The following is a 26,032-nucleotide window of genomic DNA, read 5'->3' on the forward strand; positions in this document are numbered from 1 at the left end:
TTGGAAAATCAAAGACAAAAGGAAAAATTTATTCGGGAGTCTTATGCCCTCAACAAATTGAAACTATTCGATTTTATTGTTTTATTTTTTTAAAGAAATGACCTATCATGGAAGAGATATAATTTCTGTTGTTTCTTTCTCGTTCTGTATTTAATAATAAGCCATTTTTCTTGGGGCTACAGAATGGCATGGAATCTTCTGAAATTGCAATGCCCACCCCCCATGCTGCTCCCTCCACCCCCACCTTCTCCATGTCCCTTGTGGGTGTCTTAAATGATTTCATTTAACCACAACTTTCTAGTGTCACATCCATTGTGCACAGTATGGAGAGCGACACTGACAGGGAGCAATGGGATGAAGGCTGGCTGTCTTCATTGCAGCTCGAAAGTGAAATACGATTTATTACTGCTCTCCCCTGGGTCAGCCACTGATCTCAAACTTCTCCACAGCAAGGTGCACTGGCGCTGGCTTGGCTGAACCCCAGAGTGGGTGGTCAAAAGGCACCATAGAATTCGCAAAATTCCCAGACAAAATGAATCTATGTGCCAGAGAGTGTTTTAGTTTGGGGAGAAGCATGGCTTCGCTTGGGATCCCTCAGTGCTGGGATGATGTGGGAGGGGGCCCAGGCAGCTCCAGCGTGGGGTTGGGGGAGTGGGAACGGGCAGGCAGCTGGTCTCAGGCTCTGTGATGAGGTCCTGCTGCGGGCAGCGGGGCTCAGTCCCTCTGGGAGTTAACCTCAGAGCTGGATCTGCTGAGATGGCGAAGCTGCGGGGACTGCCTCCCATTTCCAGTGCAGCGCTGGTTCCAGTTGTAACTCCAGTGCCTCTTGCTGGCCCTGTGTCTGGGCCAAGCATACTCCAGGGCTGGCATGAAGTCGGCCACGGAGAGCCATGGGGAGACAGGGTGGTGGGGAGCACACAGGCAGGTGGAAGGAATGCCAGGGACACAGGGGTCGTCCCAGAGCTCCTGCTAGAGAGCGGGGCCAGAGTTTAGGTGCTGCAGACACCAGGAAGTCGGAAAAGGCCACAGGTGCAGGCCTCTTTGTTCCTTTCTTCACTCCCCAAAATCCCTCCTGGAGGCCCAGGGTCCAGCGGCAGGCCAGCTTTTCCCAAGGCCCCAGCTCCCTTACAGTTAAGTTGAGCATCTTTTGAAGTTGTCTGGACCCAGCCTTATAGGGCTCCCAGTGGGAAAATCTTGGCGCTGGAGATTTTCAAGTCACAAATCACAGCCCACAGAACCTGCAGCAGCCAATGGCCCTTTCAAAGACCCCAGCTGACACCTAAGCAGGAACTTGTACACTGGGAAACCTGGCTCCAAAAAAACTGCAGTCCTCAGAGGTGATGCCTGTTTCGCAGCAGCCTGAGCTGCAGACAGCCTGCCACTCTCCCACACAGACAGCCTGCCACTCTCCCACACGTCACACTCTCTTCGCCCAAAGCCAGCGAAGGAGGCAGAGTCGAGGCCGGCCCAATGCGGGTAAGTCAACTGCTTCATTCTTCCTGGGAATCCTGCTGCGGTAAGTTGGGGGTCTCGTTGTTGTTTGATTTTTGCAAGCTCTATCTTTGTCAAATGCTATCACAGGCGACATTAAGATGGCTCTACATACGACCACCAAAAGACATGTTCAAGAATGTTCAGAGCAGCTTTATTTGCAATAGCCCCAAACTGGAAACCACCCAGCTGTCTGTCAGCAGGAGAACGGATAAACAAACTGTGATACATCCATACAATGAGAACTGACAAGGCAGTAAGAAGATGCAAATGCTGACACACACGGCGATGCAGCCGGGTCTCAAAAGCACTGTGCGTGGGGCCGCTGACAGGAAATTCTAGAACAGACCAAACAAATCTGTGGAGACAGAAGTCAGAATCTTGGCTGCCTTTTGGGGGATACTGACTGGGAAAGGGCTCAAGGGGGGTTTATGAGGGGCTGGAAATGGGTCCTGTTTTGATCTGAGGGGTGGCTACACAGGTGTGCACAGTAGATTAGTGCACTCCACGTGCTTCACTGCATGTGTTATATGTACCTCAATGAAATAGTAAAACAGAACAGTAAGTAAAAAAAGAATAAAATAAGGCAGCTCTAGAGAACACTGCCTCCCTCTCTCGAACTCTGTCAGGTAATGTGATGACCGGTGGAAACTTAAGTGCTTCCCTAGAACTTGGCCTCCTGAGGGAGAGAAGGATATGAAGAAGGTTCTCCTGGGTGGAGCTGCCATTTTTGCCACAGGAAACAGGGAAGACAGGAGGAAAAACTCAAAGTGAGCAGCGTGGAGCCTTTGGCAGGCCACACAAATGCCTCAGGGGACTTAATTGGCGCCCCTCAAATATGTGGACACAGCACACTCCCACACGACCACTGGGACCCCCCACATACCCCACACAATCACACACACCCAGAGCACTGCACACATCACACATTCACTACACATCACACATACACATCATACTCACATACACAACCACATCACGCTGCACAGACCCCCTGCCACACACACAGCAGGTGCTCAAATCACACGGGATTATACACACACACACACACACACACACACACACACACAGAGCAGATGCTCATACCACACGGGATTACACACACACACACACATATACAGAGGGGAGGCAGCCCTTCTCACAGGTTCAGCTCTTAGCACTCCAGGGCTGTCTGGGTAATCATCTCCCTTCTCCTGCTGCCAATCAAGGCCACTGTCATCATCATTATCATCAGCATCACCGTTCTGGGAACATCCCTCATGGACAGGGACGTCTCAGTGCGCACACAGCTGTGTCCACAGACAAAGACATCTGCCCAGAGCGGCCTTCTCTCTCCGAAAGCTGTCCAGGCACATCAGGTTTACGTCTGGTCCTGAGGAGTGAGTGTCCTGCAACCTTCAGCTTCAGCCCCAGCAGGAACCTTGCAGCGACGGCTATACACCCTCCTCCCCCGTCTCTCTCTGGCCTACTGGCCACCACCCCATCCCTTGAAAGGAAGCCTTGCTTTACTTCTTAGTGCTAGACGGTGTCTTCCCTGGGGCCCAGGTCAGCCCTGGCCTTGCAGACAACGCTGACCTTGTTGCCAGAAGGAGGCAGAGAAACCAGCCAACAACAGCCAGAAGGTGCCACCTCCTCTAGTTGGGATGCCAGTGCCTCCTCACTGCTAATCTTTGCCTCAGGCTTGGTGCATATCTGTGACACTCTGAGACTCTACAAACCCTTTCTTCCACTGTTCTTTGTTACCTTCACTTGAAGAACTAAACCCATTGAGTCCATTTCAGTATCTGTTGACCATCTGGACCTTCTGCAGTGATAGGTTTCCATACATGGAGGAGAATGAGACATGCCCGTGGGTGTACTCACAACTCTATTCATCCCACCCCAGAGATATGCACAAGCATGTTGATCATAGCTCCTATGTATTATAAAGACTGAAACAACCTAAATGATAACCAAGAGGGAACTGGTTAACTATCACAGACTATTACCAGTCGTTGTAAACTATGACACAGATTGGTATGTCTTGACATGGAAATAATGTCCAAGGAAATTATTTAAGGGGAAAATAAGTGAAAAGGTCACGTGGTAGGAGAGAATCTAGACTTTCTATACACAAAGTGAACTAATTTTTGTTGAATAGGCATATACGTTAAGAACTGAAAGAATGAAACCAAGATTGTACCAGTTTTCTCTGGTAAGATTACAGAGTGTGGTTCTGTTCTTTGTTTTAGATGTCTATGTTTTCACTTTTTAACATGTGTTACTTTTTCCAATCAAAAGTACAAGTTGACAGACTAAAATCTTTTTTCTAAGGGCTCATCACTGGCTCCTCATCCATTCTTTTTGAAGTCTTTGGTGACATACTCAGAGGTAGCTGGACCTTGAAACCAGGCAGACCAGGGTTAAACAGTGGGTCCAACATTTTCCAGCTGTGGGCCCTGGGCATGTGACTTCACCTCGTTGAGCCTTCTTTTCCTCCATCATCAACAAGCCTCATTGATAGCCCACTCAATGCTACCCTCTGTGCCAGCTCTGGGGACCATCAACAAAGGGGACAAAATTCTCACCCTCTTCCCTCTTGGAGTTGTACCTATAGCTGTAAAATGAAGTTAATTTGGCAGGGCTGCTAAAAGGATTATTATTAACATAAACAATTCCTGGCAAATAAAAAGCCTTTGAAAACTGTTGGCTACTCCTTTTTTTTTTTTTAACATCCAAAGAATATGACTTAGTTAAGGTAGGATAGGCTGCTTAATAAATTGCTCCCTACTTGCGATGGCTCACTAATGGAAGCTTATTTTTTGTTTACATAACAGTCTAGGGTGGGGGCTCCAGGTCAGGCACTTCTGGTCATACAATGATCCTTGCCAGGCAGAGGAGGCTCTGCCCTCTTCCAAGGTTACCCTGGGACTTTGCTCTATGCCAGACAGCCAGTGGATGAGACAAGGGCATGTAGGAAAACCTGGAAAGCTTTTATGATTGGACTAGAGGTGTGCACATCATTTCCACTCGCATTCTATTGGTCAGAACTTAGCCAAATGGCCACATAAAACTGCAGGGGAAGTTGGGAAATGTAGTCCAGTTGAATGCCTGGGAAGATGAACAAAACAGGTTTGGGGGACTAAGAAGCAATTGTTGTCACAGTGAATAGATGAGGAAACACACCTCAGAGACTGTGTTTATTTGTGTCTAGTCTACAAAATGCCAATGCTAAGGAAGCCTTTCTTCCAGAAAGTTCCAAAGCTCTTCTTTGAACTTTTAGTTTTCTGGAAGAACTCTAAAGTGACATCTTCTTAAACCTGTCTTTTTTATTATCAAGGTTGTCCTGCCACCATCTGAGATATTACTAAAAAACACCAACCCCCAGCTCTGACTTTCACAAGATTTGAGATGCTGTCAAAAATAAATGCCAATTCATCAGATTCTGTGTGAAAGAGATGCCAACACATATATAACTCAAAGAAAAAGCTGTAGACACAAGCTTTACCGTGCACATATTGTCAACCATCTCTCCTAAAGAGCCTTATACACCAGTCAGTGAATCCATGGACTTAATCATGGGAACTAAGAGGGAACATAATTTTTTTCTTAAGCTGGTGCTTTGCAGAACCAATACTTATGCATCGGTCTGCCAGAAGCTTACATTATAGATTCAGAGGGCTAGAGACCTAATTCTACAGTGTGAGTTGCTTTTGTCATCCAGGAGACTGCAGACAGCCCACGGGCGTGGTTGAGATAGGGCAAGATGTGTACAACAAAATGCTATTCATTCATTCATTCATTCAATAAGTCCAAATTGAGTGACTCATCAGTTATAGCACTGTGGGTCCCAGGTTGAGGATACCAAGATGGAAGGCCTGCCCACTGACCGTCTAGCAAGTGTGCCAGCTAGGCAGACACCACAGTTAACAGTGCAACAAGACACGTGCTGCAGGGAAAGCATGCATGACATCAGTGAAGGCACAGATTATTAGAAAAGTCCCTTGATTCTTTGCTACTGAAGAGTTACTTGGCACAAAAGCATAAAGTAACTCATCAGAAGATCTCTTATGCTCATTAGATGAAACAACTGGAAATGCAAGGAGAAAGGCAGTGTTCTAGGGCCCCATGGGCTCTCATTTATGCTGTCACTGGAAGAAGAAGTGGCAACAATCCTAGGAGCTACAGATTTTGGATCCTCCTGTGCACCAAGCATCGTGCATACTTGTCATTCATTTTGCCAGGTAGGCATCATCACTGCCCATTTTACAGATGGCATCTCTGAGGCCCACAGAGATTAAGACACTTGCTCCATTATGTAGTAATCTGCAGACCTGGGAATTTGGTCTGTTTGACTCTAAAGACTGAGCATGGAAGACATGGAAGATCATGGAAAGCAGACCCAGTAGACGGCCGTGGGACCTGCAGCTGAAACAGACTGCTCGGAAGAGGTAGCAAAGGAAGGGAGAAAGGGGTCAGCCTCAAGAGTCAGTGCTCACCTCTCACCATCCATTCATTGACTTGATTCAACAATATTTATTAAGCAACAGCCAGCTAGGTGCCAGCTGCAGTTTTAGGTGCTGGGGATACAGCCATGGACAAGACCGGGGGTGGGTGTGGAGGGACAGCGAAAGAGGAGGGTGTAAATAGGTCATAATTTTTTGTCATACATGAGAGGTAATAAACAGATAATCTTTCATTCTTAATAATTAGAGAAATGTATGTTAACAGAGTTTTTTGGGGGTAGGGGATACATTTAAGCATAAGAAGACTCGGAATTGTGGAATATATCTTCGAAACTACTGTAGAACATAAAGGTGTATGTACAGGAGAAAAAGACCTTTAAGGACAAGAACCAAAAACAATGATAGTGGTGATCTCTGGATGGCAGGATCACAAAGGATTATTTTCTTCTTGATGCCTTTCTATATTTGTAAATTTCCTACAATAAGTAAGTATTATTACTTTTATAATCATAGAGAAACAAATTCACTAAAATGTTAAAGAAAAATAAGTGCCAAAGAACCAGAACCTTCCTCTCCTGGCATTTAGGCAGTAACTGACAAGTCAGCCAGACAGAGCGATGCTTCGCTGCTACAGTCACCAGAATGATATCTTATTTCAGCAAACTGCCTGATTATTTCAGAATTCACTCAAGGGGGTAGCCGCAGGAGGAAACACATGCTCATCACTGAGATATTAGGGACTGAATCCTGAAGCTTAATTTTTCATTAGGGCATTGTGCTACTTTTCTATTAAGACAGGTTCATTTTTTTTTAAGAAGTGCTGATGTGTAAAACCTCATTTTCTTCCTTAGTACACTGGCCTATGGATTTTATTTTTAATTGATTTCCATGTGCTGCTAAGAGTGGCAGAGAAACTAGGCTGGTGAGCTGTGTTGCCACAGTGTTCCTGGTGCTGGAAAGGAAACTGCAGCTCTGTGAGAACAATGCTTTGGAAAATCTGTAAAACCCAGTCAAACACACCTAAGGTTTGTATGAAAGGGCAGGCATTACTCATGGCGGCTTTGACAGTGAGAATGGAGACTGAAGAGCCGTCTAGCCTTCAGCAACGAATGTGTCTGCATGAATCAGCCAGGCCTAATTTAGAAGCCAAAGAAGAACTGTCTAATAATATCTCCATAGAGTGGATTCAATGCATTCTCTTCCACGTTTTTTGAATAAAAGAAGATTCCCACCACCCCTCCCCCACCAATATCAAATCTAGAAATGGAAATATCCTCACTCGAACAGGGTCTGTGAGGGGCTTAGGTTCTTAACATAAGATTCTGTTTCCTGCTAGAAATATTGTTTCAGAAAAAGTAGAAGCCATGATAGAAGGACCACAGGAAACATCTGTGTATACAAATAGGCCAGCTCACTAGGAATAAAAATGCATTATGCATCGCGAAGGTCTAAATATTTTTATTAACACAGTTTGTTAACCAAGAACTGAGAAATAAGGTTCCCTAAGAGTCCCCCATCAAATGCTTTCTTCAATATTTCATTTTATTCTTAGGAGAGAAGTAACTCTGAAATCTTATCTTAAGATTTTAGCAGTGAGTTTTCTCTTAAAAGTTATTTCTTTTCCATCTCAGGCTGAGCGAAGCTCTGGGCCAAGGGGGTTAGGGAATTTGTTTCATAAAACTGACAGCTTGGCGAGCATTCAATCACTCGGCACTACACAGCCCAGGAGAACAAATAAGGCCTTTTCTGATGCCGCTCCAGACACATTACGATGTATGTTCCATAGCTTTATTCCTGCATTCATACTGTTTGCTTCCTGCAGCAACAAGAAAAGGGGCAGAAAGCACACTGAAACCTACGAGGAAGCGAAATTAATCAATCACACTCTCATTTGGAAGTTGGAGAAAAATGAGTGTGTTGGGTAAGCTGTTTTAGTGGTGCCTGGCCTTCCTTTCCAGAAGGCCAATACATTCAAGGGCTTTTGGCCATTTTGTTGTCCTGTCCCCAGTGCTTCCGGACACGTGTCACTGCAATATCCAACAGAGGCTTTAATGAGGCAGATAAGGCAAGCTCGGGGGCTGCCTTTGGTAGAGGTGGCGCCAAGGGCAGGCTACTGGCTCACAGCCTGGGCATTGCTCTGGGTAGCAGAGACCAGCCTGCCCTAAACCCTGCACCAGCAGGGACCCAGCTCAGAAACTTCCTGTTTAACAGGCCCAACTCAGAGCAACCAGAGAAAGGAAACTGTTACACCATTTCTGCCCTCCCTAAAAAAAACTACAAGGATTTTTTTTTTTGTACTCATCCACAAAGCTCTGATTGAAAAAGTCTTGTGTGAAACAAAACTAATTTGTCCTGTGGGAAGATAGTGGTTACTGTTACTGAGGGATAATAAAGAGGGCACAGGGGCTTTTAGGGCTGGTGTGGTCCTTGTCTCCATCGGGATGCTGGTGACGCGGGTGTTGTTTGTGAAAGTTCTTCAAGCAGTACACTTAATAATACTGCACTTTCCCGTATATATTTTTGGAGTTTAGACAAAAATCTGAAAATAAAAATCTGTGATTGATAATTTTTAAGTCTCCCATCCACATAGCTGGCTTTAAAAATCAAACATTACCAACAAAAGAATCAACCATATCCTCCACTACTTAAAAATTCTGACCTATTTAAAGTATATGTGAAATAGAAAACCTTTCAAAAATGCAGATACTATTATTTAAGCTTTTACCCACCAAGTCCTTTATGCTCGGGGAAGAAATACCGTAGGCAATTTAGCTACAACTAATATCCACTCCTCATCATAAAGTGATCCAGAAGGGCACCAAGAAACGACAAAGCTCATTTTCACTCTCCAACTCATTTTAAGACAGGGTATTGTTGGAGGCTCTTTCCAAGACCCAAGTCCCATTTTCAGCCTTTCTCACTCTTACACTATCTGAGCCTTGTGGCCTGAGGAATCTCATCCTTACTTTTTCACATCTTCCTCTATTTTTCTTTTTTTCTTTTACTTCCCTGCACGGAATTGGTCCTTATTCCTGCTGCTGCTGTCCATCACAAGAATGGACTCTGATGCCTTTTCCTGTCACTAGTATCCTCAGATGAATGTGTCACTTCAACCTCCGCTTCTCTCCACATTTCTGAACAGAGCAGAAGCCTTGTGACAGGCCAGGCCTTCAAAGGAAAAATCTGTTTTGTTAGCTTCCTATTCCAAGTGCTCTTCTGCCCTACCACTTACAACATGTAGTCTGCTTATTTACTGAGGCTTATTTAGCAAGAGAAATAGTTGGGATCAGGGTGGGGAAGGGAAGCTTTTGAAGACAAAAAAAAAATGTCATTTGGTTTCCAAAGAGTTATGAATAATGGCAGGCCATGGTCACTTTGCAAATTAAGATCTGAATGGTTAAAAGATCTGAATGGTTTACTGCTACAAATGAGTCTGTATTTTGCTGCTCTTAAAAAAAATAAAAAGTCTTTTCTAACCATGATTGGATGCAGGAACACATTATGTAAAGAAACTGTTCTGTTCACTCAGGACAAGTATAAAATATTCTCATGCCTGGTTAAGGACTTGCAAGACTAAGATGCCAGCAATGCCAGAGAACTTGTTCATTCACCTGATGTTCACCAGAAATGTCCGGATGAACTCCCGCCCCACTTCCTGCCCTAGAAGGGTGAGATTATGAGGAGGAGTTTCCAAGAAACAGAATGAGTTCTCAGGCTCCTACTTTAAGAGAAGCATTTCATGCAGACCCAGAGAAGCTATCTGATGGGGCTCGGGATATGTTCTTGCCTTTTCCATTCCCAAGCTCCCTGTCCACTCTGTGGTGGCCTCCCTATACCAAGTCTCCACGCTGAACCAAGTCCCCACTGCTTTGGTCCTGACCAGCCCAGCTGTCCATGTTGCAGCTCTTCCCCTGGCAGGTGGGGTGACCAACTTGTTCCAGTTTGCCCAGGAATGCCAGGTTTTAAAACTGAAAGTCCCATGTCCCAAGAACCCCCTCAATCCCAGGCCAACCAGAAGAGTTGGTCACCTAGGTGGCAGGCCAAGCCAAACTCCTCTCCACCAGCTGGGCCCAGCCAAGGTCTGAACCAGCAGGATTACTCCTGTCCGCCACTGCTTACCAATTCTGACCTATTTAAAGTATATGAATTTGGAAAGTGTATTTAAAGCTGCTGACTGAAGGTGCTCCTGGCTGTTGACTATGTCTGTCAGATTTCCTTTTTTCCCCCCATTTTCTGGTTCCTTCATTGCTTTTATCACACTCCCTTCAGAACTGGTGGCTCAGATGATTACATGGGCCAGTGCCAAGGTTTTCTGACCACTCGCCTAGCTCCGGGCTGCTCCACCCTTGGCTGCAAAGGGAAGGTGGGGCCAGGTACCCAACTCTCCCCTCCTTCAGTTTCATGGTGCATCAAGGGTCCTAAATGATGGAAACCAGTGTGTTGTCACAATTTACTCAGTCTACCAGCCACTACCAAGTCCCACAGAGTTGGCCTCCTAAACACTTCTACAATCCAGCTACTTGCTTCCCCATCCACCACCACTATGCTGCTTCAGCTCAAGGTCAAGGTCATAGGTCACTCTGGATTACGGCAATGGAGCCTTGTTGGTCTTCCTTTTCGCCTGCCCCAGTTCATACTCCACTAGGGAGAAAAACCAAACACGTAAACTAAATAATGTCACTGACTTCTGGGAAACTGCTCAGGATAAAGTCCAAGCATTTAATCAAGGCTTACAAGACCCACTAGGATCTGGGCCCCGCTCACCTTTCCTGCTCATTGTCCCTTTGCCACCTCAATTTCCTCATCTGCAAATGAAAATTGCTGTTTCTAAATTTTACTGTGCTGTTTAAGTGAGACCATGTAAATTAAATTCCTGGCCAAGTGCTTCAGCTCCATTATGGACTTGGAGAACCTGGAGTTCTTCACCCCACCCACAGAAGTGGGAAAAGGAATGGGGCATCTGGCATCGGCCATCACAGAGAGAGGGGGCAGGCAAAAGATGTGAAGAAAGGGAAGAAGCATCCCATACAGATGGGGGATGAAGAGCTTTGTGTCCTAAATATCCAAGATGGAGTTGAGAGTGGGGCCCACTGACTAGAGGAAGGTGGGTCTCATCCCCTGATGAGCAGTGGTGATAAATACAAGAGGGACTTGGGCTGGGGTCCCACTGGTGTGCTCAGATTTGCTGAGCTCACTCATGGGTAGATGGCAAAGAGCTAAGTGGAAAGATGGAAGTACTCAAAGCACAAGAACTTGACGTTGCACCACTGATTAATGCGGACAGATCCCTATAATAATGAGGCCTTCAGTCCATGCCTCTGAAGACTTGTTTTTGGAAACAAACTGGGAGATATTTGTGTGGTTATAATTTTTTAATTAAACATGTTATCAGCATCTAAATACCTCAGAGCACACTGCCAGGAGCCACAGAGGGTTGGGTTGTTATAATGGTGATTAAAATGAACTTTAGGAAGTGCTGCCTGGCTCAAGAGGATGAATGCTGGTTTGAGACCAAGCCACACAAAAAGACATATGATTCCTGCTGTCAAAAAACAAAACAAAACAAAGAAGGAGAAACAGAAAGGAAAGAAAAAGTCACAGGTTCTGTGGGAGAAAACACAGATCTGTGCACACTTAGGAAAAAAATGATTCTACATTATTCTTTTATTTTACAAATAGTTATAAGAAAAATAGCCTGTTACTTTCACAACTAACCTCAGCTACTTCTTTACACGTGTATTTTTTTTTCTTTAACAAGAACAGCATTCTTAGCACTGATGAAAGCTACATCAAGAGTCAAGGTGGCCAACATGACAGTCCCCTTTTCAGGAACCTCTCCTGGCCCCCTGGCCACTCACACCCTCCAATCCTGCCCCAGGGCACCTGACCTTTGCCCTCCAAAATGGACAAAGACTTTAATTAGGGTGAAGATACAAGGATAGGGGGACCGTTATCTTTCTACTTCATCTGCTTCACTTTTTGTTTTCTTTCCTAGTTAAGTTTTCTGCCACCATTTAATTGCAGAGAATACCAGATCGGACAATAAATGGGCCTCTCTGTCCAGGCTTGCCGTACATCACCGGGGTGGTTAGGCAATTCCTAGGGATTGTGCCTCTTCTTTCACCCAGTGTGGCTTCCCAGCCCTTCCCAAGGAAGCCTAAATTAAAATGAATACATTCCAGAACAATTGCCAAGGGAGTGACCCAACTTAAAAGTGGCCCAAGTAAAATTGGGACTGAGAGAGGGCCAGGTCTCCAGGTCAGCAGCAGGATGGCGGCTTCTCCCAACTGACATGAGCCAGCAACCACAGCTCCCTGCACACCAGGAGGTAGCAGCTAAACCCCAGGCCACACCAATTTAAGATGCAGGAATTAGTCCTTACACCCAGATAGATAATGTTCAACCAAAGATCCTAGCACCAGCAGCACCACAGCACCTGGGAACGCGTCAGAAATGCAAAATCTGGGGCCCCACTCCAAAATCTTGGGCTGGCACTGGGGGTGGGTGCCAGGAATCTGTTGTTTAACAAGCCCTCCAGGTGATTCTAATGCAAGCTAAAGCTTGAGAACCACAGGTCTATAGGCCTTCGAGAGAGGGAGGAGCTGCGCTGGGCTGGGAGGGAGGCAGAGACTCAAAGCTGGTGGGCATTACAGGAGAGGTGCGTATCAAGCAAGAGCAGAGGGCAGAATGGCACAGGGAAACAAGCACATTCTAGAGCTGTGCTGTCCAGTATGGTAGCCACTAGCCGCAAGTGGCAATTTACTTCTAAAATTTTAAATTGAAAGACAAATCTTGCATGATCTCACTTAAATGTAGAATATTAAAAAAAAAAGCCACACTTACAGTAACATAGAGTAGAATGGTGGTTACCAGAGGCTGGGATTGTGGGGAAGAAGGGAAATTAAAAAAGAAAGAGAAAAGAAAGTAGAAGGGTGGTTTCCAGGGGCTGAGGGAAGGAGAGTGAATGGGGAGTTAGTGTTAAATGAGGACAGAGATTCGGTTTGCAAGATGAAAAGGGTTCTGGAGATGGATGGTGGTGACAGTTGCACTATAATATGAATGTATCTAATACCGCTGAACTGCACACTTAAAAATGGTTAAGAAAAAAATTTAGAAGTCAGGCCTCAGCCACACCAGTCACATTTCTAGTGCTCAACAGCAACTTACAGCTAGTGGCTACCATATTGGACAGTGTAGGACATTTCCATCATTGCAGAAAGTTCTATTGAACCAAGTTGTGGACAATCCCAGTTCCACCTTCTACGAGCTGTGTGACCTTGTGTAAGTTACTAACCCTTTCTGAGCCCCTGATTTCTCCTTTTTGAAATGAAGCTCAAAATACCCACCCACCTCAGATGGTTGTTATGGAGTGGGAACTAAAATAATAGCTGTAAATCACCTAGTATAACTGCCCAGCCTATAGCATGAGCTTGATAAATGACAGGTCATATTGTTGCTGTTATGATTTTATAAGCAGCCATTGGAGACATTTTCTAATGGAGTGGACAGTCTGCATTGGCTAAGATGGACTCCTTTCACTACATTTTAATTGCAAATTTTGAAGCTTGTGTGAGTGGTTCTGTTCTCAGCAGGACAAGCTAGCAGTGCCATCCTGAAGTAATACCCATTTGCTGGCAGGTCAGAAATGGAGCATTCTAATCCAGAAGCAGTGTATAGGAGACTTGTAGTAAGGCTACAATTCTTAAAGACAGAGAGCATCATTTTGTGTGAGCCTTTTTCCTTCTTTTTTTTTTTTAACCACTAATGCCACAATCCTGGGGAGGCCCATTACATTAGACTCAAGGCTTCAGTGTTCTTCATCTAGAAAGATGCCCAAGAGATCTTGTAACCTTCTTGTAAACCTCACCCCATAAAGAAAGCAAACAAAACACAGCCAAGACATCATCAAAAAAATCTACAGGGGATGTAAGCTGTGCAGCCACTATGAAGAACACTATGGAAGTTCCTTAAAAAAACTAAAAATAGAGTAGAGTTACCATATGATCCAGCAATCCCACTCCTGGGCATATATCCAGAGAAAACTCCAAAAAGATACATGTACCCCAATGTTCATGGTGGCACTGTTTACAACAGCCAAGACATGGAAGCAACCTAAGGGTCCATCAACAGATGAATGGATAAAGAAGATGTGGTGTACACACACACACACACACACACACACACACACACACACACACACACACAATATGGAATACTACTCAGCCATAAAAAAGAATGAAATAATACCATCTGCAGCAACACGGATGGACCTAGAGATTATCATACTAAGTGAAGTTAGTCAGACTGAGAAAGACAAATATTATATGATATCACTTATATGTGAAATCTAAAAAAATTATACAAGTAAACTTATTTACAAAACAGAAATAGACTCACAGAGTAGAAAAGAAACTTATGGTTACCAAAGGGGAAATGTGGGGAAGGGATAAATTAGGAGTTTGGAATTAACAGATATACACTATTATATATAACACAGATATACAACAGAGTCATACTGCATAGCACAGAGAACTATATTTAATATCTTATAATAACCTATAATGGAAAAGAATTTGAAAATGAATATATATTTTGCTGTATACCCAAAACTAACACAACATTGTAAATCAACTATACTTCGATAAAAAAAAAAAACACAGCCAAGAGTATAACCTGGAGACCTCCTCTCTACTGAAGAGCAGTCATGAAGGGGAGAATGGTCTGGGAAAATGGGAATAGGGATTTGCATGGGAGTTTTATCTAATTAGGAAATAGGGAGTCACTGAATGTTCTTGAGCTAGAATGATGAAATTAAGAGGGGTGCTTTAGCAAGAGGAACAACAGCTGAGGGAGCAAGGACAGGAGTGGGGCAGAGCAGTGGGGAGACTGAGGATACACCCAGTGAGCTGTGCTGAGGCCTGTGCTCATGGAAGTGGTGGGTAAGGCTGAGGAGAGGAAGATGGGGGTTGAGCCTATGTGAATTGGCAGCAGAGGTGACATTGGGAGCAAGGGATAAAGGGTCCAGGCTCCTAGCACTGAGGCTGGATCCTTAGGTATCATGTCCAAGAGGCCAGTTTCCCCTTCAAACTCCTCTGGAGAAGCAATTCCATTCTTCTCACAGGCTTTGGACAAAGTCATCTCTGAGGGTGGTGGGTCAGAAGAGTCAGGTAAGGGACTGGGAGCAGGACCTTCACTCAGGTTGCTTTTCCGGGCTTAGAAATCATAACAAAGGCTCCCTTTCCTGATCTAGTCAGGCCTCCTGGGTGAATCACAGACTTTTTAATGTTCTGGATGAGTAACATTAAAAAAAAAAAGGTGGATCCAACATGAGTTGGACAATTTCTGACTTCATCAAAAAAAAGATGTTAAACTACAAATGCCATCATTCACAAATGAGACTTTCTAACACTAAGAAAAGTGGGAAAGGCCATTCTAGAATAAAGGGAAGTTTTATAAAAAGGAAAAGGTTTAGCTTTAACAAAAAAACTCACTACATTTTCACTCTTCTCCCATTTCACTATGAATGGGTAGAAATTTTGTCCCATGCAGGAGGTGGTTCTCAAGCCTGGTCTGTGGGGATCACTGGTTTATGGGACTTTCCAAAATGGTTCCCAGTGTGGTTTGGGCTGTAAGAATCAGCCTTGATGACCCCAAATCCACCTGCCCAGTTGCTAAGAGCAAAAACAAAGCTTGAGGTTTCTGGCCTAGGTGTGTCCAACACAGAAGGACCAGGCAGCTTCAGTGTCTTCTTGCCTTCTTAAAATGCAAGTGATAAGCCACCAAGGATCCTGGAACAAATGGTCTCATATTGATAGTTTCATATTCAATAATTTCATATTTAGTCCAGAGGGTTAGTGAATTTTTTTTCTTAAAAGGAAATTGCAGCCAGAGCTAATTGCTCAATCCAAAATGTATCTGGACATTGTTTAGATGTTGGAAAGGAAACAGTAACATTGTAGAGTTTTTGCAAAGAGGAGGGCATTGTTTTAGAAGAAAAATGCAAGTGTAAATTAATAGAAAATCCAGCCCTGAATGGTTTCCAAAGCTCTGATGTATATAGTCAAAATAGCTCCTCTACCTTTAGTCTTCCTTGACATTTTTCTTATTTTTAAATGCAAAAGGAAATTCTATCTGCACAAGCTCAATCCATTCCCATCCATTGATTTGTTAGCCAATCAATGGCCATTGTAATCTGAAAAAAATAACACCATTTTCAATGAATCTTTCCAAGCGTGGCCGTGTTCAGCTAAGCTTAATAAAGAGAAAAACAGCAAGGACCATCTGGAAAACACTCTTCCGGAGTCGCGAAAGATAGTGGCAGCCTTTGCCCAACCTGCAATAAATAAGTGTCTCAGGAAAAAAAACACCCGATTTTCAAATCTGTTTCTACTTAATACAGCTGCAATAGAGTTTATTTAGCTTTTCCCTATAGCAGGAAGACTGTTTGCATTTTTATGACAAGGGCCTAAATGTTTTTCACAGCCATTTCCATTGCCATTATTTTGAGGAACAACATACCGCTCGGACCTGTCTGTTGGCTTCTGCAGCACACAGCAGTGGCCCCAGTGGCCTCTGCACCACAAAACTGGCCTCTGAAGCCCAGATTTATGATCCTGTTTTCTCTCCCACTGTTACAGCCATCACCCAAATCCTGGCCTGCAAGGGACAGGCAACTTAGAATGACCAAGTATCATATGCTGCAAAACAATTACTTATCTGCCTGGACCCAGTACCCGGTGGATGTCTGCCAGCTCACTGTCTCTTTCTTCATGCCAACAAGGAAGAGTCGAACTACTCTTCAAGGGAGGCTAGAACTCACCCATGAAGGTCTCTTGCTGGCCTGGCAAACCCCTACCTGCTCACCTTTCTATCTTTCCTCACTGGCCAAGCCTGCAAAGGAATCCCTCTACACAGACACTCGGAATTCCTTCAGATACTCTTTGGAAAAGGTCAGCCTGCTTTGGATGGCTGCAAAATGAAGTGCTCCCACTGATGTCTGCATTGGGCACCTGGCCATACGCCTGAGCACCCCCAAACGCCCATCCCACTCCAAAGACTGTCAAGGCAGGGCTGGCTCCGGGACACCATCCAGTGTGATGAGCAATCCTCTCTGTCTTCTCTCTCTGTCCTGCAAGCGCCCATCCCATTTTCACGGATGGGCACGGAATGGCTTATCCCCATGACACCTTCCCGGTGAAGGCATGACTCACTCCCCCGCTTCTAGCCTTTCTAGGGACCACCAGGAAGAAGATGGCCGAGGGCTCGTCCAGCTGCAGCGCTCCAGCTGTTGCTGCTGACTGCAGACATTACCAGGACTGAGCTGGCTGAAGGAGCCCTGCTGCCGCTCTCTTTCCCAGGCAGAACTGCTGCAAAGAAACAAATGTGTGTAAGAGGGGGGGAAAACTGGGAGGAGTGGTGGAGCCCATGGAATTTGAATGTCCAATAATTTTGAAAAATGCTCCATCTCCCCACCATTGACTTTCTCTCTCAACAGTACTGGAAAACCCAGAAATTAGTGGTGGGTAAAGGGCTGCCACGATCTGAAATGAGTCTATTACAGTGTTATGAGCAGAGCTCTCCCAAGTACACTAAAGGGCTAAATTAATTGGCTCAGGCTTAAGATGCTACAGGAGAAATGATAGTGGGGAGGGGGTGCGGGTGGAAGAAGATGCCTGGTGGCTTTGAAGGCATGCCTGGAATCAAGTGCATTTGCAAAAGAAATTAGGGAGGAATAAACCTGTTCTCTGCATGAAAGAGAAGCCATTAGTTATTACAATGTGCCCCCCAGTTACCTAGGACTGATTCAATCGCCTTCCTTTAAAACTATCTGTGCCTATACAATCTTATAGACCCTTCCACCCACCTTAGAATTAAATCAGGCACACAACCCACTTCCAAATGTTTATTAATCACCCCCATGACTTGTATAATATATAAGTCAGAGGGAGAAATTGTTGTATCTTTTATTATCAAACTGAATTTTCCAAAAGCCACAAATTGCTTATTAAATCTTGGTCTAGGCCAGTGGTCTCAGTCAGGGACCATTTTGCCCCAGATGGGACATTTGGCAAGGTATGGAGACATTTTTGGCTATCACAACTAGGGCTGAGGGGGTGACACTTCTAGCGTCTAGTAGGTAGAGGCCAGGGACGCTGCTCAACATCCTAAATTACATAGGGCAGATCCACGGCAAAGAAAGACCTGGCCTAAAATGTCAACAGGGCCGAGATGGAGAAACTGTGCTCTAGATAAAGGCAAATACACTTGGCCTTTAATATTCATATCTAGGCAATCATCAAAGGAGAGAATCCCATTTTCTTTGAAATCTAAGGTTGGCTTACATATATGTTTACTAAGGGCATATTTACTCCTTTCCAAATAAATGAAACAGGTTCTCAAGCTGAATCTAGGAACATTAAAGAAATACTGTGATGATGGTGGGGCTAGGCAGGGTGCATTTAAAATGCATATTTCATCAGTCTAAATGGATGGAAATTAATATCTCATAAAATAAAATGATTATCTAGTTATGTTCCATACAAAACCAAAATCAATACGTTCCATCTTATTTAATCTGCAATTACAGAGTTTTTAAAAAACTAAACCAAGGAGATGCCATTCTTTCCCATTTCTTGCTAGCTGGGTACACATTTGTGAGCATAAGGCATTAAAAAACAAACAAGCAGACTAAAACTCTTTTTTTAAGCAGAGTTTTGCAGAGCATAAAAAGCTTCCTGAATCACTCCATTTTATTTACTGTAGATTCAACCATTCTTGAGACAGCAAAACATGCAGCCCATTCTCTTGGTTATGCCTGCCCGGCTTTCCAAATACCCTCAAAACTAGGATGATGAATCACGTACTTTGGCCCCACTGTGCCAATTAACAGTAAGCAAAGAATTCTACACAACCAAGATAGCATGTTCTGCCTGGGGAGTGTATGTGTGTATGCGGGGAGGTGGGGGTGGGAGTCCTTCAGCCAATTGTTTCCATAAAGTCTTATGAGCAGGTGCTGAGATTTTCTAAAATTCCTTTAGTTCAAGAACATCCTGTGGGGCTGTGCTGTGCCCTCAGCATGGGGATGGGCTTCGGTCAGGAAAAATTCATGTTCCCAGAGTTGGCCTAGAGCTTCCCAGCTAAAACCATGGAGGGAAGAATGGCCGACAGCTATACCATTTCCACCCTTTTGGGCCACATTCCTTTCTCCGAATCATGAGACAAAAGTGGGCATACACACAAAGGCAAAAATAACAATGATGACAAAAATGCCCAAACACACCCCATCTTGGCTGCCAGCGAGGCCCACTTCTGCTGCTGAGAAAGAACAGTTGCTACCGTGCAGCTGGAGGAGCTTTTCCAGGGAACTGGTAATACCCTGGCTGTTAATGAATTATTTTTCGCCAGAATGTCGGATTCTTCCTGTGCTCCAGTAAACAGTCTGCTTCTGCCATGGGAAACAAAACCAGCTCCTTCCGAGGAGCTCAAGGAGGTCAGCCAAGGGTCCCTGTGGGGGCAGCCCCCTCAGGAGCCAGAGCCACAGGCGCCTGACCTATAAATCACCGCAGCCCCAAGTTCATTCTTGCAGCTCTTTTCATTTCCTGGGCCATGCCCAGGGCCCAGGGAAGGGACCAGGATGACCACAGTGCCCACTGCCAGCCTTCCCCGTCCCACTCCTGAATTGTCTCTTGCTCAGGGTTCCTCATCTGTGGCACCGCGGGCCTGTGCAATTGGGCTTCCTTGCATTTACTCTGTCTCTCTTGCAAAAACTGTATTTATTCCCTTGCTCTTGTTTTCATCAAGCTGTCAGGAAATGACTATGTGCATCCCCCCTTTTCCTTTCTCTTCTTTAAGACTGGCCCTGGCCCCAGATAACCCACTCTCAGCATTAGGGTGTCTGCTTGGAACACTATTCTCTGAACACACATACCCGGGAAGGATATTATTAGAGCAGGTGTCAAGGAAATCAGCTGCTCAGGCGGGAGACGGCTCTCCAATGGACAAGGACACCAGCCTGGGGTAGGCTGGGATGGAGGAGAGGAAAGCCAGTCCCACCCACCCCCACCCCCACCCACGCCTTGCTCTCTCATCTCCATTAAGTTTCTGGAACCTGCGTACCTCACAGAAGGTGACTGAGCAAACGTGCTCATGGGTAGGCTTGATGGGGACTCCCCAAAATGGCACCTTCACCACTGAAAATCAAAGTTGCCTGATGCCAGGCCATTGTAGCTCCTGAGTCAGCACCATGCCTCCCATCTGCCACAGAGACACAGGGCGTTTATGCCCCCCAAAACTTCTGGAAGTGCTACAAGGATGAAGGCACAGGCTGGTGGAGCGAAGACTGCCTAAGAGAAATACATACATATAATTTTAAAGTTTCTAGTAGGCACATTAAAAAGATTAAAAGGAACAGGTGACATTAATTTTAATACTCTAGCTTATTTAACCAATATATGCAAAATATTATCATTTTACCATGTAATCAATATACAAGTTATTAATGAGCTATTTTGGATTCTTTTTTGGTACTAAGTCTTAGAAATCCTGCACATATGTTATTCTCGCAGCACATCCTACTTTGGACTAGCCACCTTTCAAATGCTCAAAAGCCACATTTGACTAGAGGCTACTACACTGGACGGACAGTGCATATATAGAATATTTCCATCATCATAGAAAGTTCTATTAGACAGTGCTGGGCTGAAAGACCAAAAAGGCTGTGGGAAACAGATTGACAGTTGAGAGCAGGATGGACTATAAGAATTAGAGCACCAGTGGGAACGGCAAGGGCTGGGATGTTCTAGAAGCCCAGCCCGACCTCTAAGTGGAGATAAAAATGGGCTCTTGCGAGAGGCCCAGGGCCCATGCCCACACTGTGGGGAGCTGCCTGTGCCGACACTGTTGGGGGCTGCCCCTGCAACAGCGGGAAGGCCAGCGAGTATCATCATTATTTAAGGCATCTGCTGCTTGAGCAGCCTGTATCTTAGCTCTTCCGATCTGCTGAAGGCAGGGGCTGGAACAGAAGATCACCAAAGTCACGTATGTTCTTTCAATAACAATTCTGGGCTTGCAATCTAATTTGGTGAAGCAGACACAGAAATATGATCAAATTACCTGCGCCTGCATCTGTATGTGCATGTGTGTTCTTGTGTGTGATCTCGGCTGGAGAGAAAAGGAGGGTCATGAGCGAAATCTAGAAGTACTAATGTGGTCCCCCAAATCACCTCCTCAGCAGCTGTCATCAGAACACCGAGCAGTAGACTTGAGAGACTCATCAGAAATTGTGAGCCACAAAGGAGACGCCTTGCGTCTGGAAAGAATGAGACGACGGGCATCTGGGCAGACAGTCAGGTGGGAGGGAGAAGTGGTAATCAGAAGCATTCTCCAAAGACAAGCGCTGCCAACTCTACAGCAAGGATGTCACCCTGATCCCCAAATCAAGCTTAATTCAGAATCCCACACAGGCTTTTATGCAGGGGAGAGTGCAATTAGCAATATTTCCCCCTCCTTGAGAGCCTCATTCTCTGAAGTTCCCCTTGTATTCTGATCAAGGAGGCAGCAGAGTCAGAAACATCTCATATATGGCTTCAAATCCTAGCTCTCTCAGTGGCTCCAGAATTTCTAGGGGGTTAAAGGCTACATCTAGTTGGAAGGGGGCTAAAGGACTCGCTTTGATGGTGTATTTGCATAGCAAGACCCCACCTCATTTTTATTGAGAGTTTATTTATTTGAGATGTTTAAGAGTCAGAAATACCTTACCCAACCTTTGGCTCCACCATAGGCCTCAGGCAAATTACTTAATCTGTCTCAGGCTCAGTTTCCTCATGTACAAGATGGAATGCTTTGCCCATCTCTCGTGGGCTTGTCAGCTGGGAATTTCCCAGGGCTAGAACTGGAGCACGACACCAGGAGCTCCGAGTCCCCAACCAAACACAAATCTCTGGATTTCTCCCTTGACAATGACTTACAGCTCCCTTTCACCACCATTCACTCCATCAGCTTCATCATTTAGTCATTCAACCCTCACTTATTAAGCAACAGTTGGATGTTGGGGATTCCAAGATGAAAAGGCACAGTCTTCCCATGTGAAATAGTTAGGGACTATTTGGGGGTCTATCTACTTGGCACATAAGCATGTACCCCGATGGCTGGACTGCTTCACTGGTGCCCCCACCCCCAGTTACGTACCATATTTTATGAATGGGTAGGGGCTAAGACTCTGGTCTTTGGGAGAAATAAGTAAGAAACTTGGGGGAGGATCATGTTGCCTCTTTAAGTTGTAACCACTGAAGTGTGGAATCAGACACGTGATTGGAAATTTCTCTGAGCCTCAAATTTCTTATCTGTAAAATAATGCCTCTGTCACATCATGGTTTCCCACATGTGAAGTGTCTGGCAGACAGAGGGCAACAACAAATGTTAATTTCCTTCTGGACTTACTCTCCTCCACCACCCTCCTCCCCCAAATCTAAGGTTACAGAAGGAGCCAGAAAACAGACATTTGCTATTTTCCTATTCTAGATTCAGAGCACAGTGTGTGTGTGTATCTCTACATACAAAATACCTCCATTCTGAGTTTTGGGGAGACCAGTCCTATCTTGTTTTTGGGTCATTACAGCTAGAGCCATATTGGTTTCCTGATGCTATAGCACTCCCAGCAACACCTTGTCACACACCTCCCAGCCTTTTCTTTTTCTTTCTTTTTTTTCTTTTTCTTTCTTTTTTTTCTTTTTCTCTTTTCTTTTTCTTTTTTTTTCTTTCTTTCTTTCTTTTCTTTTTTTTTTTTTTGCATTTCAGGTGCCCTGTGTTGGTGGCTCTGTTTTCTGGCTACAAGACTTTTCACTTGTTTTACAGTTATTGCCCTAATGCCCACCAACCAAGTTCTCACGTTGGCAACTGGCATCACCTGGAAAGCTGTTTTCTCATTTGTTCCTGAAATGGGCAGGTTTTCCTGGGCCAGATCTCACCTCTGGAGGTCTGGGGCTTCTTTGCATGATAAAGGACCCCCCTGGGTGGCTGACCAATCCTATGAGCTGGTGCCAGAGCAGCCAGTACCCCAAGTGCCAGTCTGTCTTGGCTCCCAGTGCCCAGTCACCTTGTAGATGCCTCTAGTGGGCATCTGTCAGGATGAGACAGACGCGCCCATTCATAGGATATTGTGTGTAGGGGGTGGGTGGGTAGGTGGCTTTTCTGGGCTTCTAAGGGGCAGAGAAACCGGGATGCCACCGGGCTTCCAGTCTTCCAGCCGCTCCAGCTTCCAACAGTGGCAGAGCTCCCATATTCCCCTTTAGGAAGAAAACGCCAAGGACAAAACAGTGTGTGGGGGCATAAGGCTGCTCTAATAAGCGGCTCCCACCCACTAACCTCTCCACTGTTCTCCTCCCACGCTGCCACCCCTCTACTGTAACAAAGGCACATCACAACACATTTTCAAAGTTATCAGAAGTCTCTTGGTCAATCAACAAACGATTCTGATGACTGAAAAGGAGGAAGAGATATATCTAGAAAACGGTGGGAAATATTCCCCGGGAACAGCACATAAAACCTTGCCCGATGCATGCAAGGCTAAGGATTGTTTTCTCCCTGCTGGCTGCTTTTCTCTCCGTTCTAAAGAGAAGCTTCTAAGAATCAGCTAAATAAAGGGATCACACCAGAGGATGAGAGATAAGGCTAAACCAACAAAAACAAAGACCCAAATGAAACAGAGCGAGCCATGAGAATCTGCGGTTATCAAAACTTTGTTTGGCCATATCTATTTATCATCGCTGCACACCCGGGCTCTGCGGAATATCATTCTGTTGATGTCACTTATCCTCAGCAAAATATTTACACATCCTTAAAAACGCCAGATGAGGGGGGCCGGCCCCGCGCACTGCCGCGAGCGGCCCCTCAAGCCCCGTCACCGAGTTCTGGCCAGACCGTGAGGTGGGGGCACGACTGTGGTGGCTCCAGCGGGTACAGGTAAGAGCTACTGACAGTTCCGGGAATGCGGCCACCCCGGCGCTGCGCCTTGCCCTGTCCACCTCTCCCATACCTGACTCTGCAAGAAGCAGCCACATCCCCGATACGCTGTCAGCGCCTCCTCCCCCTCCCCCTGCTTTTCTCATTGATTAAGTTCTCTAACCATTGTTAAAGCCGGGTTGCTTTTCCCTTGAAAACTGGGCTGAATTCATTAAGCTTCACCCCGCCACAAAAGGAATATTCATAAAAGTTTGGCAGGCAGAAAGGGAGGCTGACTGCGTGCCATGGGGTGGGTGATGATTCGCTCCTCCACAGGCACCTTCTTCTTCCGTGCCCGATCCCTCTCTCCATCTATCCGTCGTGCCCCAAACCTACTCCGGGGACTTCTGATAGGGAAACACAAAGCAGCAGCTGTTGGCAACATTTCTACCCTTCGCCGGCAACTGTGGTGGGATGCCATTTCCCCACCCAGGCGGAGCTTATCCTGAACAATAGTCGGGCTTTAAACGGCAAACAAGCAAATACACAGAGCACAACCCCAACCCCGAAAAAAGCCAGCGCGGAGAGAAGCAGTAACTCCCTCGGCAGCAAAAAGCACCGCTGAAACGCACGCAAAAATGCAGCGAGAAGGCTGCTCGGTGCCTAACATGGCAGAAAGCCCAAGCTGGTGCGGCCACCCCGGGTCTGGGCATTGCGGGGCACGAGGGCTCCCAGGCGCCGACGCTCACTCACCCGGCTCCAGGAGGATGCGGGGCTGGTCGAGCGTCACAAAGACGAGCCCAGCGCGATCTGGCAAAACCCAACTTTCCACCCGGCTCGCCAGGGCCGCCAGATACGTCAACAGAATCCATCTTTCGAAGGGCCTGGAAGGCACCGGGTTTTCCGGGCAGGGGCAGAGCGGCAGAGCCGGAGGCGGCCCGGTGCGATGCCCGGACGCGGAGTCCGCCGCGCGCCGCCCTCTGCGCCCGTTGCCAGCGCCAGTGGCTGCCCAAACCCCACTTCGGGGACCCCGCCCCGCCGGCCGGCGCCGTCTCCCCAGCCGGCCCCAGCCCCGCCAGCCAGTGCGCGGCGCCGGGAGCAGGAGCGGGGCCCGAGGACGCCGCGCGGGTGGCGGCCTCGGCCCGCGTCCCCGCCCCCGCCCGGCCCTCCCCGCTGGCCCCGGCCTCCGGGCGCCGTCCTGCCCCCGGGAGCAGGCCCCTCCCCGGTCGCCGGGCCCCGCCAGGCGCGCCCAGCCCGGCGCGCCCCCTGCGTCCCGGTGGCAGGTCCGCGCGGAGAGGGCGGTGGGGGGACCCCGGCCCGCACGGGGGCGCCGCGGCCGCTACCTTGCAATCGCGGCCGCCGCCTCCAGGAAGCCTTGGGGTGGTCGCGGGTGCGGGAACTCTCCTGTCTGGCCTCGCCGCCGGCAGCCTGAAGGGGGTGAGCAGCGGTGGGAGCCGCCGTCGCCGCTGTCACCGAGCTGCTGTCGCCGCCGCCGCTGCCGGTCGTGCGTGAGCGTGTATGCGCCTGTGTCCGGACGAGTGTGTGTCTGCGTGCGGCGCCCGGCCTTTACTATATACACCGAGGGGTGGGAGGAGGCGGGGAAGGGGAGGGCTTGGGGGAGGTGGCGGAGGAGGGGGAGCAGGAGGGGGGCGAAAGGGTACCGGAGGAGGCGGCGGCGGAGGAGGGACAGGTGATCTCGCCCACGGGGAGGGCGTGGCTGTGGGAGGCGCGGGGTGGCGGAAGGGGCGCCGGAGCGCGGGGGTCGGGGGGCGACGCTCGGGAGGGAGGCCCAAGCACGGACCCTGATGCCTCCCGGCGGGCTGGGGACCATTCCAGACCCCAGGATGGAGAAGAGCGAGAACAGAGCCCAGGAGGGAGGAAGTGGCTGGCGGATGGAGGCGGGAGAGGTGGCGAGGGCCTAGGGACCACCTCCTTAAAATGCCAATTGGGATACAGCTCAAAGACCCTTTTCACAGTGTATGAGATTATTAAAGACAAAATCAGTTCACGGACATAATCGCATTTCCGCAAACTTGCCTGAGAGGTGATTCAGTTGTTAATCTAACATTTATTAAGCACCTAGTGTTTGCCAGACACTGGGCTAAGAAGCTGAAGTGACAGAGATGATGACTATATGGTCCCTAACCAGTAAATAAATG

General features: G+C 46.8%; 1 protein-coding gene and 1 pseudogene across 7 annotated transcripts in view; one reads left to right on the forward strand and one right to left on the reverse strand.

Moving 5' to 3' along the window:
- Nucleotides 1-25,417, reverse strand: part of RAI2 (retinoic acid induced 2) — a 58,954-nt gene extending 33,537 nt beyond the window's left edge. For 5 of the 7 annotated variants that reach the window (XM_015250739.2, XM_015250738.3, XM_072955675.1 and 2 more), the window contains exon 1: nucleotides 24,627-25,027. The gene's annotated coding sequence lies outside the window, so the exon portion shown is untranslated. Of the gene's footprint in view, nucleotides 1-24,626; nucleotides 25,028-25,216 lie in introns of those variants that run through there. The other 2 variants (XM_072955674.1, XM_072955676.1) reach the window with 2 other exon arrangements.
- A 261-nt stretch (nucleotides 25,418-25,678) lies between these two features.
- Nucleotides 25,679-26,032, forward strand: part of LOC116278249 (protein Mdm4-like) — a 66,692-nt pseudogene continuing 66,338 nt past the window's right edge.

This window comes from Vicugna pacos, chromosome X (genome assembly GCF_048564905.1).
Source record: "Vicugna pacos chromosome X, VicPac4, whole genome shotgun sequence".
NCBI classification, from domain to species: domain Eukaryota; kingdom Metazoa; phylum Chordata; class Mammalia; order Artiodactyla; family Camelidae; genus Vicugna; species Vicugna pacos.